General features: G+C 41.3%; 1 pseudogene across 1 annotated transcript; it reads right to left on the reverse strand.

Annotated features, from left to right (window-relative positions):
* Positions 1-977: 977 nt before the first annotated feature.
* LOC713957 (uncharacterized) lies at positions 978-2,106 on the reverse strand (annotated as a pseudogene). The gene has a single exon (XR_013406766.1). The product of XR_013406766.1 is annotated as an uncharacterized LOC713957 (transcript).
* Between the last annotated feature and the right edge of the window lie 14,935 nt (positions 2,107-17,041).

Consider the following 17,041-nt stretch of genomic DNA (forward strand, 5'->3'; position numbering starts at 1 on the left):
ATCCATTACCAATAGATAGTACTGAGTTTTGTGAGGGAACTTTTAATTCAAATTTACAAAATGTCATTGTACTAGCTGCATGGCGCTGCAACTTGATCCCCCATCAACAACTTTGGGATCTTTCTGTTAATACAAGTGGATTTCATTTGTTGCATTTTACAGATACATAGCATTCCATAAGAATTTCCCATATTGTTCATGATGGACTTTTTCAGTTGTTTCTAATTTTTGGCTACTACAAATCAAGCCACAGTAAACATCCTAATATATGTTTCCTGAGCATTCATACTCACAAGTAGAACTGCTAAGTATTTCTGAAGTTGTTACAAGGAATGTTTCCCTATTCCCAAGGTCATAAGTATTTTAGTATATAGCTTTTTCATATTTCTGTTTCTAACCTCTGGATTCACTTTTGTGTATAGTTCATGATGTATTTTTTCCCCCTTGGAGAACAAGTTACCTCTACTTAAAATAATAGTTCCATTATTTCCTCACTTCCTGATGCTGTTTGTATCATATTCCAAATTCTAATAAGTGCATGGGTCTTTTTCTGAAATCTCTTCTGCTCTGTTGAATCAATACCACAGGAGTCTTAATATTAGTTGTAGATGACCATGTTATCTATTTTTGTCTGTTCCTTTCCAATATTTACACTCATTTTTCTTGTTATTGGTGAAGATCTCCAGATCTATGGTGTAGCAATAAAAAACAGGCGTCCATTTTGTGTTGCAATTTTTAGTGAAAATGTGCCTAAACTTTTACCATTATCTCTGCTGCAGGTTTCTTTGTTGGACACAGGCTCTTTATTATATGCGTGTCTTTGTCTTCTGTACAAATTTTCTGGTGTCCCTTGAGTTTTTAGTTGTTAAAGTTAACCTCATTTGTGGTGCTTTGCTTCAGAAAGATTATTTCTGGTGCATGATGAGGTGCAAATTTCTGATGAAAGCTTTCCTACTTTCTAGGTGTTCATGGGGTTTTTAGTGAGTATGAATTTTCTAGTGTCTAATGTCATGTGATTTCTTGCTGAAAGCTTTCCCACAGCCACTCCACTGATAAGGCTTCTTACCTGTGTGTATTCTCAAATGCACAGCAAGGGTTGAGAACTGAGAGAAAACTTTCCCACATTCATTACAACCATAGGACTTCTCACCAGTATGGCTTCTCACATGCACCGTGAGAGATGAGCTCTGAGAGAAGCCTTTTCCACAAGCATTGCATTCATGAGGTTTATCACCTGGATGAATTCTCACATGTAGAATAAGTGATGTTCGCTGAGAGAAGGCTTTTCCACATTCGTTACATTCATAGCGTTTCTCTCCACTGTGAATGTTCTGATGTTGTATGAGGTACTTCTTCTAAACAAAGGTTGTTCCACATTCACTATGTTTAAAAGGCTTCTCTCCAATTTGCATTTTGTCATGCTCAGTAAGGTTGGATTTGTCACTAAGGTTTTTCTACACTCCTTACATACATAGGGCTTCTCTCCTGTGTGAGTTCTCTGGTGTCTGATGAGGTTTGTCTTCTGAATGAAAGCTTTCCTGCAATCTTTACACTCAAAAGATTTTTCTCCAATGTGAATTTTCTGGTGCATAAGGAGGTTTTCCTTCTGGCTAAAGGATTTTCCACATTCAATACATTCGAAAAGCTTCTCACCGGCATGGGTGTTCTGATGTTTACTGACATACTCCTTTTGGCTAAAGGCTTTTCCACACTTGTTACATTCAAAAGGTTTCTCTCTCATGTGAAAATGCTCATGCTCAGTGAGGTTTGACTTGTGGCTGAAGACTTTCAAATAACATACCTTACAGACAAACGGGTTTTCCCCACTGTAAATTCTCTGCCCGCTGAGGTGTGACATCTGAATGGAAGCTTTCCCATATTCACAAGGTTTCTCTCCAGTACAAATTTCTTGATGAATGAGGATGGACTTTTGGCTTAAGATATTTCCACATCTCTTACATTTATGAGGCTTCTCTGTGTGTGACCTCCTAAATGCAGAGTAAGGGATACGGTTTGAGAGGAAATGTTATCACACTCAGTACATTCAATGCTTTCTCTCCAGAAAAATTTTCTCATATTCAGTAAAGTATTGCTACCTTCACTGGTTTCTCTCCAGCATGAATTTGCTGCTTCTCAGTGAGGTTTGTCCTCTAGCTAAGGGCTTGTCAATATTCCTTAGATGCACAGGGTTTCTCTTCAGCATGACTTCTACGTTCAATGCAATGTGGACATCTGAGTAAAAGTTCCCCCACATTCAGTAAATTCATAGGGCTTCTCTCCAGTATGAACACTCTGGTATCAGATGAGGTACAAATGTTTAAACCAAAGGTATTTGCACTTAAAGGGGGTTAATACCATAAGGAGTAAGCTGTGGTAGAGAAGCTCCCAACTAACTCCCTTGATGATTCTTTCCTACACAAGCTCCCTCATGATTTCAGTCCAAGTTGTGATTCAAACTCAAAACTTCAAAAAGGTGTGGCCTTAAAAGAAATAAGGTCTGAGAATAGAGGAAGTATTTTTTCGTATATTCAAAGCTCTTTTCCTCAGTCTTTACTGGAAATGGATCAACATGCCCCCCAAGTCCTTGTGCCTGTCTATCTCTTCATCATCTTCTCGGGCTTCTTCTAAAATGGAATATAAAGAACCATAGCACAAAGGAGTTAATTCATAAACTGCCCAGAACCATGGCTGGCACATGGTAAGCCCTTCATCTTGCCTTTGTACTGCCATCACTTTTATTTGTGAAATTTCCCATTACAAGCAATAAAACATCAGACTGTGCTTTTTTGAGATTAACTCTGGTAGCCCATTTCCCAATATGAAAAGCATTTATATTATTAATGCTTCCAACTAAATCATGAGAAGGGAACCCTACTTCAGGTGATCTAGGTAGAAAAATAACATAAATGGGTCCACAAAGCTGAGAGTACTCTTGAAAAATAACCTTTCTATTTCAGAATTTAGCAAGTTGCATAACAAATAATGAAGAATTGTTAAATAGAAGAAAAAGATGACTACATAAATATTAGAAAGTCCACCTGGGATGCCAAAGAAGAAAAATACTGCTCATATTTCTATTTATTTATTTATTTACTTATTTATTTATGAGACAGAATTTCGCTCGTTACCCATGCTGAAGTACAGTGGTGCGATCTCGGCTCACTGCAACCTCCGCCTCCTGGGTTCAAGCCATTCTCCTGCCTCAGCCTCCCATGTAACTGGGATTGCAGGCATGCATCACCACACCTGGTTAAATAATGCTCATATTTAAAAGAAAGAGAATAGACCAACCAACAAGTGCTTCCTCCCAAAACCCCATGAAAATGATAAGAAAGGGGAAAGTGGTACAAACACACAAGAAAAAAAAATACAGAAGAGACACTGGTACACAACAACAGATATTAACAGATTTTTCAATAATGGAAAGGATATGGAAGATTTCAGTGCACAGCAGAGTTATCTGAGGAAACTCAAATAATGAAAATGTACTGCGGAAGAGAACGCCAGTGATTTGTACCACAAAATATCAGAAAGACTCAGAAAATGAAGGGAATTAGGTTTTTCAAAAGGAATAAAAGATGGTGGCTGAAAAAAAGTGTAAGGAGCAGTTGAACACGCAATGTCCTCTCATGAGAAAAAAGGACTGATCACACGTTTATACGAAATGGAAGTTTATCCTTGCAGAAATTTAATCAGAGCTCAGGAGCATTCAGGAAATGAGATGACAGGAATGAGCTTCTATACGGAAATCAGAGATTAAACCTACATATATGGTAAGACCTGCAGCACCATTCTGCAGATGAAGACAAAAGATGCTGGCAATGAGGTGTATACACCTACGGGCAGGATATAAGAGGATCCTTCTCTGGAGAAACTGAAAAGCCCACAATGAACCTCATTAGCAGCCTGGCCAACATGGTGAAAACCCATCTCTACTAAAAATACAAAAAATTAGCCTGGGGTGGTGGTGTGCATGTGTAGTCCCAGCTGCTTGGGAGGCTGAGACATGAGAATTGCTTGAATCTGGGAGGCAGAGGTTGCAGTGAGCTGAGATCACACCATTGCACTCCAACTCCAGCCTGGGTGACACAGCAAGACTTACAAAAACAAAACAAAACAAACAAATAAAACCTCATTAATATGCCCCTCCAAGATGAAAAATGCCACTTTTATTCATATTTCATTGGCTAAAACAAAGGACTTGGCCATGGCTGAGTTCACTGGAGTCAGACAGTATAATCCTTCTGCAAGACGGAGACCAATTTTTTTTGTTGTTGTTCTTTGAATATTTCCTCCAATGAGTTTTCTTTTCTTTGTTTTATTTTTTGTTTTGTTTTTAGAACTTCTTTTACTCAGCTTTTTGTTTCCTTGGTGTATCCTCTGAATTTGTCATTGAAACTTCTACCATGAAATGACACTTTTCATTTGTGATCCTATTTTATTGGCCAAGCGAGCACCTAGCCATGACTGAGTTTGCTAGGGTGAGGCAGGCTATGCCTTCTGGAACAAGGTGCCTTCTTGTTCCAGAGACAAATGGTTCACTAAGCATTTCACTTTTCAGTCACTGAAGCCTACCAGATATGAGCATCCAGGTACGAAAGAGCTTATGATCACCTTTTAGTGAGCTGTTAACAAATATTCCACTAATTCCACTAACATGAAAGACATCAAAATCAAGAGAAGAAAACTATGAGGAAATAAAGGCAAGGCCCAGCAAACAACACTAAAACCAATCAGGAATAGGTAAAAGATATTTTGTCAGTTAAACAATAACAGGATTTTGTAAGCAAGAAATGGAAAGGAAAGCTCCCTTAGAAATTAAGACTGTGAGAGAGGGACAAAAAAAAAAAAAAAAAAAAAAAAAAAAAGATAAAGTGGAGCGTATCCACATTCACCAATAAGAAGGCACCTTGTTCCAGAAGGCATAGCCTGCCTCACCCTAGCAAACTCAGTCATGGCTAGGTGCTCACTTGGCCAATAAAATAGGATCACAAATGATAAGTGTCATTTATGGTAGAAGTTTCAATGACAAATTCAGAGGATACACCAAGGAAACAAAAAGCTGAGTAAAAGAAGTTCCAAAACACAAAACAAAACAAAAAAAACAAAGAAAAGAAAACTCATTGGAGGAAATATTCAAAGAACAAAAAAACTGCCTCTACTGTAAGTCAAAGGGCCCACTTGAGTGAGAATAAGACCCATACCTAGACACATTACCATACATTTCAAAACAGAAAATATGGAGGTTATAAATGTTCTCAGAAAGAAAGAACAAGGCTGGACATGGTGGCTCACACCTGCAATCCCAACACTTTTGGAGGCCAAGGTGGGAGAATCTCTTGAGCCCAGGAATTTAAGACCAGGCTTGACAACATAGTGAGACCCCATCTCTACAGAAAAAAAAAGTAGAGTTTCTGAGACCAAACAGTCTAAGAACAGCTGCTCAAAATATTCATTCAGCAAATACTCGTCTCCTTACCATGTGCATAGCACAGTTCTAGGCTCTAGGGATAAACAGTATTGAACAACATTGGTATCTTCTGCTGTCATCAAGTTTACATTCTAGTGGAAATAAGAATAGAGATGGTTTGTTAAAAAGCAATCCAGGTATAGTGGCTCCCGCATCTAATCCCAACACTTTGGGAAGATGAAGCAGACAGATCACTTGAGGTCAGGAGTTTGAGACCAGCCAGGCCAACGTAGTGAAACCCTGTCTCCACTAAAAATAAAAAATTAGCCATGGCAAGGTGCGGTGCTCGTGCCTGTAATCCCAATGCTTTGGGAGGCTGAGGTGGGCGGATCACCTGAGGTAAGGAGTTCAAGACCAGCCTGGCCAACATGGTGAACCCCATCTCTACTAAAAAAAAAAAAAAAAAAAAGCTGGTCTTTGTGGCAGGTGCCTGTAATCCCAGCTACCTGGGAGGCTAAGGCAGGAGAATCACTTGAACCCTGGAGGGGGAGGTTGCAGTGAGCTGAGATCACACCAGTGCACTCCAGCCTGGGTGACAGAGTGAGACTCCATTTCAAATAAAAAAAAAAAAAGTTTTAAGTGCTATGGAAAAAAAATTAGGGAAGTGGTAAATAGTTTCAATTTCAGATAGGATGATCTCTGACAAGGCAAGAATCATGTCAAGACATTAAGATAATGAAATTAAGATAATGATCCTTACAGGTATATGGGGAGAGAACTTTCTTTTGTCTTCTTTCTTTCTTTCTTTTTCTTTCTTTCTTTCTTTCTTTCTTTCTTTCTTTCTTTCTTTCTTTCTTTCTTTCTTTCTTTCTTTCTTTCTTTCTTTCTTTCTTCTTTCTTTCTTTCTTTCTCTCTCTCTCTCTCTCTTTCTTTTTTTTTTTTTTTTGACAGAATTTTGCTCTTGTTGCCCAGGCTGTAGTACAATAGCACCATCTTGGCTCATCGCAACCTCCACCTCCCGGGTTCAAGTGATTCTCCTGCCTCAGCTACTCTCTCAAGTAACCGGGATTACAGGCACACACCACCGGGTTCAAGCGATTCTCCTGTCTCAGCTACTCTCCTGAGTTGTTGGGATTACGGGCGTATGCCACCACGCCCAGGTACTTTTGTATTTTTAGTAGAGATGGGATTTCACCATGTTGGTCAGGCTGGTCTCGAGCTCCTGACCTCAGGTATCCATCCGCCTTGGCCTCCCAAAGTGCTGGGATTACAGGTGTGAGCCACCACACGTGGCCTGGAGGAAAAACTTTCTAAGTAGAAATTAAACAAATTCACAGGCCCAGAAGAAGATCCTGCTGAGCCTCAGTGACACTGATACTTATCAAATATGATGTCCTTCATGTCCTTCTTTGGCTTAGCCTGACCCCCTCCTATGATTTTTTTAATTTACTTTTTAAGAGACAGGGTCTCACTGTTGCCCAGGTTGGAGCACAGTGGCACAGTCATAGCTCAGTATAGCATTGAATTCCTGGGCTCAAAGTGATACTTCTACCCCAGGTTCCTGAGTAGCTAGGAACATAGGCATAGGCCACCACACCCTACTATTTTTAAAAACTTTTCGTATAGATGGGGGTCTCATTATGTGACCCAGGCTAGTCTCCAACTCCCAACCTCAAATCAAGCAATCCTCCTACCTCCCCATCTACCTAAATGCTGGGATTTCAGGTGTGAGCTGATATACCTGGTGCTTATCTTTTAACATTTTTAGAATCTATACATCTTCCTGGAAGTGGCTCCCAGAATGTGCTCTCTTTATTTCAGAGATGGAGTCTTGCTCTGTCCCCCAGGCTGGAATGCAGTGGCACCATTTCAGCTCACTGCAACCTCCACCTCCCAGGATCAGGTGATTCTCCTGCCTCAGTCTCCCAAGTAGCTGGGATTACAGGTGCATGTCACCCCGGCCAGCCAATTTTTGTATTTTTAGTAGAGATGGGGTTTTGCCATGTTGGCCAGGGTGGTCTTGAACTCCTGACCTCTGATGATCTGCCCGCCTTGACCTCTCAAAGTGCTGAGATTACAAGTGTGAGCCACCACACCTGACCAGAAAGAAAAGTTTAGATTTTTAAGATATAGCAACCAGATGCAAAGCTTGAAACTTGATTATATCCTGGAATTTTAAAAATGATGAAAGGCATTCTGGGGACAATTGGAAACACGTGAACAAAGACTGGATCATCTATAATATTAGGACAATATGGTTAATCTTCTAAGGTGTGATAATGGCATTTCGTTATACGGGGAGCACCTTTTTTTTTTTTTTTTCTTTTTGAGACAGAGTCTCGCTCTGTTGCCCAAGCTGGAGTGCAGTGCTGCGATCTCAACTCACTGCAACCTTGACCCCTGGATTCAAGTGATTCTCCTGCCTCAGCCTCCCAAGTAGCTGGCATTACAGGCATGCGCCACCACACCTGACTAATGTTTGTATTTTTAGTAGAGACGGGGTTTCACTATGTTGGCCAGGCTTGTCTCCAACTCCTGACATCTGGTGATCTGCCCTCCTCCACCTCACAAGGTTCTGGGATTAGAGGCATGAGACACTACGCCTGACCGGGAGCTCCTTTTTTTGGTAGAAAATACATATTTAATTTCTTAGGAGTGAAACATCATGATGTCTCAGCACAAAAAATAAACGCATGGATACGGACATATAAAAGCATGGCAAAATATTAATTATTGTATCCACATGATGGGTACATAAGAGATTGTTTTACTGCTCTTTCAGCACTTCTTATGCTTAAAGATGTTCATATGAAATAATAATTGAATGGCTGGGCATGGTGGCTCACACCTGTAATCCCAGCACTTTGGGGCCAAGAGTTTGAGACCAGCCTGGCCAACATGGCGAAACCCCGTCTCAACTAAAAATACAAAAAATTAGCAGGTGTGGTGGCTCATGCCTGTAGTCCCAGCTACCTAAGAGGCTGCGGCAGGAGAATCACTTGAACCCAGGAGATGGAGGTTGTAGTGAGCCCAGATTGCACCACTGCACTCCAGCCTGGGTGACAGAACGAGACTATGTCTCAAAGAAAAAAATAAAAAGAAAGAAAAGAAAAGAAAAAAGAACTGGTCAATATTTCCACACAAAAAATTCATAGATTTAACAGCATCTCATGAGTTCTCAAACTACTGATCAGAAAAATAAAACATGGATCTTACTTTCAACAGGATTATAATGCAGACGATAGACAGAAAAATCCAAAAATATGTTTAAGATGTCATTTACTGAGGACTCGTAAGTTCCTCTGGAAAACATGAAGTCATGGACAAGCAGAAGGAAGATGAAAAAAAGGCAGAAGTAACGGAAACATTTTAATGAAAATTGTATTCAAGTTTGTATAAGAAGTATGTACATAAATAGAATATTTCATAATCAAACACCAAGATTCAAAACATTTTATAAAAAGAAAGAAATATGTTCATATTCATTAGTCACACAATTTGTATGTTGTTTTTCCTTTTTCTTTTTTTTTGAGATGGAGTCTCACTCTGTGGCACTGGCTGGAGTGCAGTGACACAGTCTTGGCACAGTGCAACCTCCGCCCCCCAGGTTCAAGCGATTCTCTTGCCTCAGCCTCCCAAGTAGCTGGGATGATAGGTGTGTGCCACCATGCCCAGTTAATTTTTGTATTTTTAGTAGAGACAGGGTTTTACCATGTTGGCCAGGATGGTCTCCATCCCTTGACCTTGTGATCTGCCCACTTTGGCCTCCTAAAGTGCTGGGATTACAGGCATGAGCCAACACACCTGGCCTTTAAATATTATTATACAATGATCATATTTATAATATTATAGTTTATTATTGTTGTCACTTAATTGATGAGTTTATTATTATATTTATAATATGGGTTTATAATATGACTGGTTTTCATTCATTTACTCATTCAAATATGCTTTGAAAACAATGTGCAAATTCTTTTTTTTAAAAAAAATTATATGTCACAGGATGGTGTTGTATGTCATGTACATAAATTGGTAACCAAAGCCTGCAGCTAAGAAAGGGATCAAGGACCCTTCCTTTTCCTTTTCTTTTCTTTTCTCTTTTCTTTTCTTCTCTTCTCTTCTCTTCTCTTCTCTTCTCTTCTCTTCTCTTCTCTTCTCTTCTCTTCTTCTTTCTTTCTTTCTTTCTTTCTTTCTTTCTTTCTTTCTTTCTTTCTTTCTTTCTTTCTTTCTTTCTTTCTTTCTTTCCTTCCTTCTTTCTTTCTTTCTTTCTTTCTTTCTCTCATTCCTTTTGAGATGGAATTTCACTCTTGTCTTGCAGGCTGGAGTGCAATGGCACAATTTTGGCTCACTGCAACCTCTGCCTTCCTGGTTCAAGTGATTCTCTTGCCTCAGCCTCCCAAGTAGCTGGGATTACAGGCATGTGTCACCACCACGCCCAGCTACTTTTTATATTATTTGTAGAGATGGGGTTTACCATGTTGGCCAGGCTGGTCTGGAACTTCTGACCTCAGGTGATCCCCCCGCCTCAGCCTCCCAAAGTCCCGGAATAACAGGCATGAGCAACCGCACCTGGTCAAGAACCCTACTTTCTAGCGTCAGGGAACTGTGGCATGGGGCTACTGGGGGAACCACTTTTTCAGAATGTGTGGGCATCTCTCCTCCAGCCCCAACCCCACAATGCTGGCTATAAGGAAAGGCCTAGAGGAAGACCAATCTGGCCTGTTGTGGGAGCCGAGGGAGCTGCTTCCCTTTTTCAAGCCAAGGGAGGCAGGCCTCTGGGAAACCCTTGTCGAGGTGGCAGGATGTGGGCTCTATAAGCTCCTGGCTTGTTTAAGAACCAGTGAGCCCTTTAATTCAGTTGGATGCCGCAGTGTCCAGGGTGTCGGTGAACAGCCCTGGGGTGAGCTACTTGGTGAGGGCTGTGGGTAGAGAGAGGGCAAGACCCATCTTCGTGTCCCCTGACCTGGAGTTTCAGTCCCAGCTGGGACATAAAATTGATTCTGCATAGGCCCATGGTCCTAATAGTTTGCTACCAAAAATAGGTGAGTTCAGGAGCCTGTGACCACTGCTGAATGGAACATCTGAGGCATGTAGCAGGATGCTGTGAGCTGGGGCAGGAAGATACAAGCCAAGAGTCTGAAAGGACAATCAATGGCTATGGGAGGTACACAGGAGGGGGCTCTCCTTAGAGGGCCTATGGAAGCACCACTGGTCAGCATCAAGCCCATGCATAGTGCATTACTGCTGGATAGGAGAGAATGTCTCCTTGCTGGGTCAAATGGGACAACAACTGTCTTTTACTTCTTCCTCAGACCCCAATACTGGTCTCATTCTGGTAATATTGAGGGAGAAGAAAGGATGATGGAAGTGAACACCAGAACTGTAAGGAGACAAAGCTCAGGTCTAATCTTGCCTGGTGAAGAGGATGAGGACTTCGAGTTTGGTATACTAATAGCAAAACTTTCATAGCACTTACTTCCTGTGCCTGGCACTCTTCTAAGCACCTTAATCATATTGACTCATTTAACCCTGGCAATTTTCCTATGAGGTAGCTACTATCATTATCCCCATTTTACAGATGAGGAAACTGGGGCACAGAGGTTGAGTAACATGCCCAAAGCTCTCAGTTAGTAAGTGGCAGAGCTGGGATTCCAATCCAGGCAGCCAGCTTTCAGAATCTGTAGGTTTTCACTGAATAAGAATTAATCCAAAGGATTGAAATAAAGCTACTTAAAACAACAACAAAAACAACAATAAAAATGAGAAAACAAAAAATGGCCAAGCGAGTTATAGAACCAGAATGAAATACCATTAAGGGTGCTACTATCTAACAGGAAAGGAGGTTTGATGGAACATAATTAGTGGCAGGTTTTAGATACTGATATGTGCTTTGGCTGTGTCCCCACCCAAATATCGAACTGTAGCTCCCATAATTCCCACGTGTCATGGGAGGGACTCGGTGGGAGGTAATTGGATCATGAGGGCGGGTCTTTTCCTGCTGTTCCTGTTATAGTGAATAAGTCTCACGTGATCTGATGGTTTTATAAAGGGGAGTTCCCCTGCACATACTCTCTCTTGCTTGCCTGCTGCCATTCAAGATGTGACTTTGCTCCTCTGCCTTCCACTATGATTTTGAGGACTCCCTAGCCATGTGGAACTGTGAGTCAATTAAACCTTTTCCCTTTATAAGTTACCTAGTCTCAGGTATGTCTTTATTAGCAGTATGAGACCAGGCTAATACAGATAAAACAATATTCACCCTCAGTGAGTTGAGACTCCTTGGTGAGCCACTTTCTCAGTTTTCTCTGTTTCTTCCTATGAGCTGTGAGGTAAGCACTATTATTATTTTCATTTTACAGACAAGGAAACCGAGTTTTAGAGAGTTTAAATGATGTGCCCAAGGTCACCCACCTACAAGTGGTGAAGTTGGGTGTTTGAAGCAAGTTCTTTTTATTTTAGAACCTAAGCTTTGTATCTCTTCCTCATGGGGGTATCAGTATGAAGCTCACATACATGTTACCATTTTTGGTCTAGTTGGCCTATGGAGGAAGACACAGTGTAGAGCTACAATGTGATGGAGAAAGGTAAGAAGATTCATGAAACAGGTGTGTGTGACATTTTGAGTGGGTGGAGGGTAGATAGACTCAAAGTTACAGCTCCTCAAAATAATTAAAAAGGACAGGACTAAGGACATTACTACACATTGTGAAACAATAATGGTGATGACACCATTTTGAGCCTTTATATAGCACCAGATTTGAAGGAAGCTTAGTTAACCTAAGCTTCATGGTAACCTTAGGAGAGAGGTGATATCTACTCCATTTTGTGGATGAAAACCCAAGGCTCAGAGACATTAATTGACTTACCCAAGAATGCACAGCTCATAAAGAGGTAAGTACAGATTAAAATCAGGTTTGGCTGGTTGGAAACCTAATCCCTTTCCTCCAATATATGACTATTTTCAGAGCACCACTGTTGTCTTCCCTCATTTGATTCTCATGGTGATCTGAAGCAGAGGAGGGGCTGTTATTCCCACTCTACACAGGGCATAGCACTGCAAAGGCTGTGCCCAAAACCTCTCTCTGGAGCTCAGACCTGCAGATACAACGGTCTCATGGACATTTCTCCACTCAGATATCCCACAGATGCCTTAAGCCCACCACGTCCAAAACAGAACGTATCATTTCATCTCCTTTTAAAATGATTGTCTGTATTCTTCCATTCATTCATTGATTCATTTAATAGATAGTTCCCATTCTCTGGGAATAAACAGTGAACACCACAGTAGCAAGAGACTCACTCTTCAGCCAGTTGCCTAAACCAGAAACCTAGAAATGTTCCTGGCTGACCCCAACCCTCCACATCTAATCATTCATTGAGTTTTTGTATGTCTCCTACTAAATAGCTCTAAAATTTATCCATATCTCCCAGGGTTCCATTATCTCTTGGCTAGAATTTTTTCTTTTTTGTTTAGACAGAGTCTCACTTTGTCACCCAGGCTGGAGTGCAATGGCGCGGTCTTGGCTCACTGCAACCTCCGCCTCCCGGGTTCAAGTGATTCTCCTGCCTCAGCCTCCGGAGTGCTGGGACTAAGGCGTGTGCCATCGCACCTGGCTAATTTTTGTATTTTTAGTAGAGACAGGGTTTCGCCATGTTGACCAGACTGCTCTCGAACTCCTGACCTCGTGATCCGCCCACCTAGGCCTCCCAAAGTGCTGGGATTACAGGTGTGAGCCACTGCACCTAGAATATTATATCAGCTTCCAGATGTCTCAAGTCTCCCTATTCCATTGTTTGTCCTCCTCTTCCTTCTCCTCCTCCAATACATATTCCCTACAAGTCTGAATGATGTTTCTAATATGCAAATCTGTGTCAATCCCCTCCACCGAATGCTCTTCAATAGCTTCTGAAACTGCGCAGGATGGCTTACAAGGCTCTAGGGCCTGGCCCTACCCACCTCTGAAGCCTCAGTTGTTACTGTTCTTCCTTGGCATTTTCTACTCAAGTTTTGCTGCACTCATTTTGGTTTTTCGAGCTTCATCACAGCGGCTTTCACTCCCAGGATTTCGTACATCCTGCCTCTTCTGGTAAAACATCCTTCTGATTCTTTTCACCTGGCTGATGCCTACACATTCTTCAGATCTCAGTTTAAATGGCTCCTCTTCAGGGAGGTCTTTTTTGACCCCATGGATTAGGTATTTGTTCCCCTGTCCCAGCACAGTCCCTATTTCACCGGCCACTGTTTGTTGATGTACTGACTTTTTTTTTTCTGTGAAAACCAAATAGTCCTGCCCACCAATGACACATACTAACTGAACATATGAGCAAATGAATCAATGAATAAATGAACAGATGAAGGCCTAGAGTTACTAAAGAACATGGCAAAGTCTGGAAAGAGGAAGTGTCTCTGGAGACTCCAGCAGAGAATTTCAGGGGCCAATGATAACAGGTGATGTCAGACTCTTTTCTCAGCTGCAAGGCAGCAGCCAGGTTGGTTTTGGCCCTTACTCTATACTCAGAGGGTGGCCTAACACCAAATAAGTACTTGTTGAATAAACCAATGAATGAAGGTACGAATGAGTGCTCGTAACTTTCCTGGGTTAAGAGGGATGAAAGGGTGTGTTTTGTCATACACGATTTTTGTCTGTGATGATTCTTCCTTCTAAAGTGTTTTCTGTAATAAAAGGTTGATATTTTTGTCAACTGATTCTGATCCTAGTTTCTTCAGAGTAGGGGGAGGAGGGGGAGACGAGTGGAGGAAGGAAGAGGGGATTTGGTATTACCTAGAAACTGGTTCTGTGCATTGATCTTTCTTTGGATGCAGGAGTAGGCTGCTTAGAGGAAGAAATAAAAGCTGTGTTGATTCTGCTTCTGGAAGGGAATTTAACAGCTGCTGCCAGGAGTCCTGAGGCAGTGGATTCTAGTTGATGGTTCAAGCTCTGATTTGGGGTAAAAAAGCATGAATATATCTACCTTGTTTAGAATGTTCCAGTTTTACCATTATCTGGAGACTGGAGAACTACAGGGGAGTGGAATATGAAGAAAAAAAAGTCTCTTTTTTGTTTTAAATTCTTGTTAGATTCATCTTCAACAAAAGGGGCACAGTTAAGTCAATGATGCCTCATCCATTGGGGGAATATTATATATCCATTAAAATAATTTATATTAATATAAAACAAGATTATGCTACGGTATTTAGTGCAGAATCTAAAATGAAATAAAACCAGAAAGACTCAGGACCCAAAGTTGTTGCTACAGAATAGTAATAACTGGGTTGATGAGCTCCCTGCCTGGGGCCTGGCTTACCTCTGCAGCACCATCTCTTATCTCTCCTCCTCCTGGAGGCCTCAGCCCTCTGCCCTCCAGTCACCCCAGTGCCATGTTTCACTCACAACTTCCCCCCATTGCCACCCTTCCCATCTCCTGGACCACTTCCCTTGATTCGTTAGGTCTCAACTTAAATATCTCTCCCTCTGGAAACCCTTCCCTAAACCCAGAGTCCATGCAAGTGCCCCAAGGTCTCAACTTAAATGCCTCTCCCTCTGGAAACCCTTTCCTAAACCCAGAGTCCATGGAAGTGCCCTGAGGTCAAGCCCCTCCTACTTTCTTTTTGTACTTCCAGGTCATCACACTTAACACAAGGTCTCTAAGCCGTGAGCTCTGAGGGGAGGATGCAGTCATTGATTATAGTGTCACTAGCACAGTGCCTGGCAAAGTGTCAGTAAGTAAGAATATAGACCTGAAGGAAATAGGCCAGAGTGTTGCCAGTAGTTGCCTCTAAGTGGAGCAACTCATGCAGATTTTTATTCCCTTTTTCCAAGTTTTCTGTATTTTCTAAGATTTCCATAATAATCATGTATTACATCGATTGTTAGGATAGAAAATAACCCTTTAATTATCAAATATGTGGAGAAGGCATAAATATAGGCAACATCAAACATGTTTTCTATTTTAACAGAACAGTGGGATTTCACTTGCACTTTTTAGGTCTTTATCTGGGGCAAAACATACAAATGCATCTGAATTACAAACCCATGAGAGAGTGTGGTGAGACCTGCGGGCCATGCAGGGCTGTGTCATGACATTATGCCAGTGAGCTACATATACCAGGGAACTTCACCCTGTTAGGGATCAGGCTTTTCATCTCTCTGTTTTCAGCAACTCTCCCAGGGCTGGAGCAGAGAAGGTGCCTATTTACTAAATGTTTGCTAAATTCCTTGATAGCAGTTTCAGAGAAGAAGCTAACTTAAGTTGATGCACAGAAAAGTGGAATGTATTTTGTGCCATTGTTCTGGAAATTTAGAGATGCACAGTAGGAAAAATTTCCCTCTGCCTTGAAATAGCACAATTGGAAGGTGTATATGTGTAGTTATACTCCATTTATCTAGAGATAAGGTTTAAAGTGCCCTCAATTTTCCAGACTATGACTGAAAGCAGAAACAAGCCAAATAAATAAATAGGAATAAGAGAGAAATAAAACAAAAAGAAACCTGTGAGCATCCTGACAAGTTCACAAAGGCTGTCAAGTTCATGACCTGAAACCTCCAAGAGCTTCACATAGCCTCCCTCAGAACATGTTCACAGGTACCTTGGACACAATTCTAACAAGCACAGCCTTGATCCTAACAAGCGTCCCAAGTCCTCACATACTACGGGCATTTTCCAAAGGGGCGTGCTACCGTCCATGGTGTAAAGGCACTGGGACTTTTCTAATGGCACAACGTAAGCAACGAACATCAAAACTAGAACAGGCCTTTAAAGAACTTCTAGTGAGGTCCATCCCCTCCTTTTACAGATGAAGAAGCACAACTAGTGAGGTTAATGGCCCCAAATCACACAGCAATAAGGATGAAACTGTGACATATAATAAACACACAAGTAAACAAAAACCTCCCAGGCCCCTGACTCCCTGTATTAAAGCAACTGTAATCAAGGGTCATCATGACCAAATGAAAGGAAGGCAAAGGAGTAAGTGCTATATTTTAGAGTGATTCCCAGCAAACATTCTTTTACAATTTTTTAATTGGTTCTTAAGAATGATTACCTTCAGTTACCTGAACTACTGACTTCTGGCAAAGTTCCACTGCCTGATATTGCTGGACAGAAAAAGAACTCCTTTATATATATTTCCGCCTACTGTTGCAAAATGGACTCCGTACTCTAGCTGGGTACCAGCTACACACGCACGCACACACACACACACACACACACACACTTTTTGTATCATCCCATTGAGCAGATAGCGTGCTATGTGAAGGCAGGCAGACTTGTTCATTTCTGTACAGTGCCAGGGGCGGTCGTTTTTCTGGATGAATGAATAAATGAACAAATGAATGAACCTGAAGATTCAGTAGTCAAGTTGTCCTATTTTTCAACACAGCACGCCCATATCTTGAGGCCAATTCTTAAAATCCATATGGTAGATGCATTTGGTATGACAGGAAGTAATTAAAACAAACCGTAAGCATTGCGGGAACGGTGGTCAACGCTTATTTTGATAACCCAACAAACAATGTGGAAACTGCATTTTTCCCTGTAAATAGGAGCATGCTGAATGGTGGAAATATAAAAAAGAAAAAAAGAAAAAGAAAAGGAAAAACTTCAACACACTATGTAAATCCTAGGAGGAAA

The sequence above is a fragment of the Macaca mulatta genome, chromosome 16, assembly GCF_049350105.2.
Source record: "Macaca mulatta isolate MMU2019108-1 chromosome 16, T2T-MMU8v2.0, whole genome shotgun sequence".
Classification (NCBI taxonomy): domain Eukaryota; kingdom Metazoa; phylum Chordata; class Mammalia; order Primates; family Cercopithecidae; genus Macaca; species Macaca mulatta.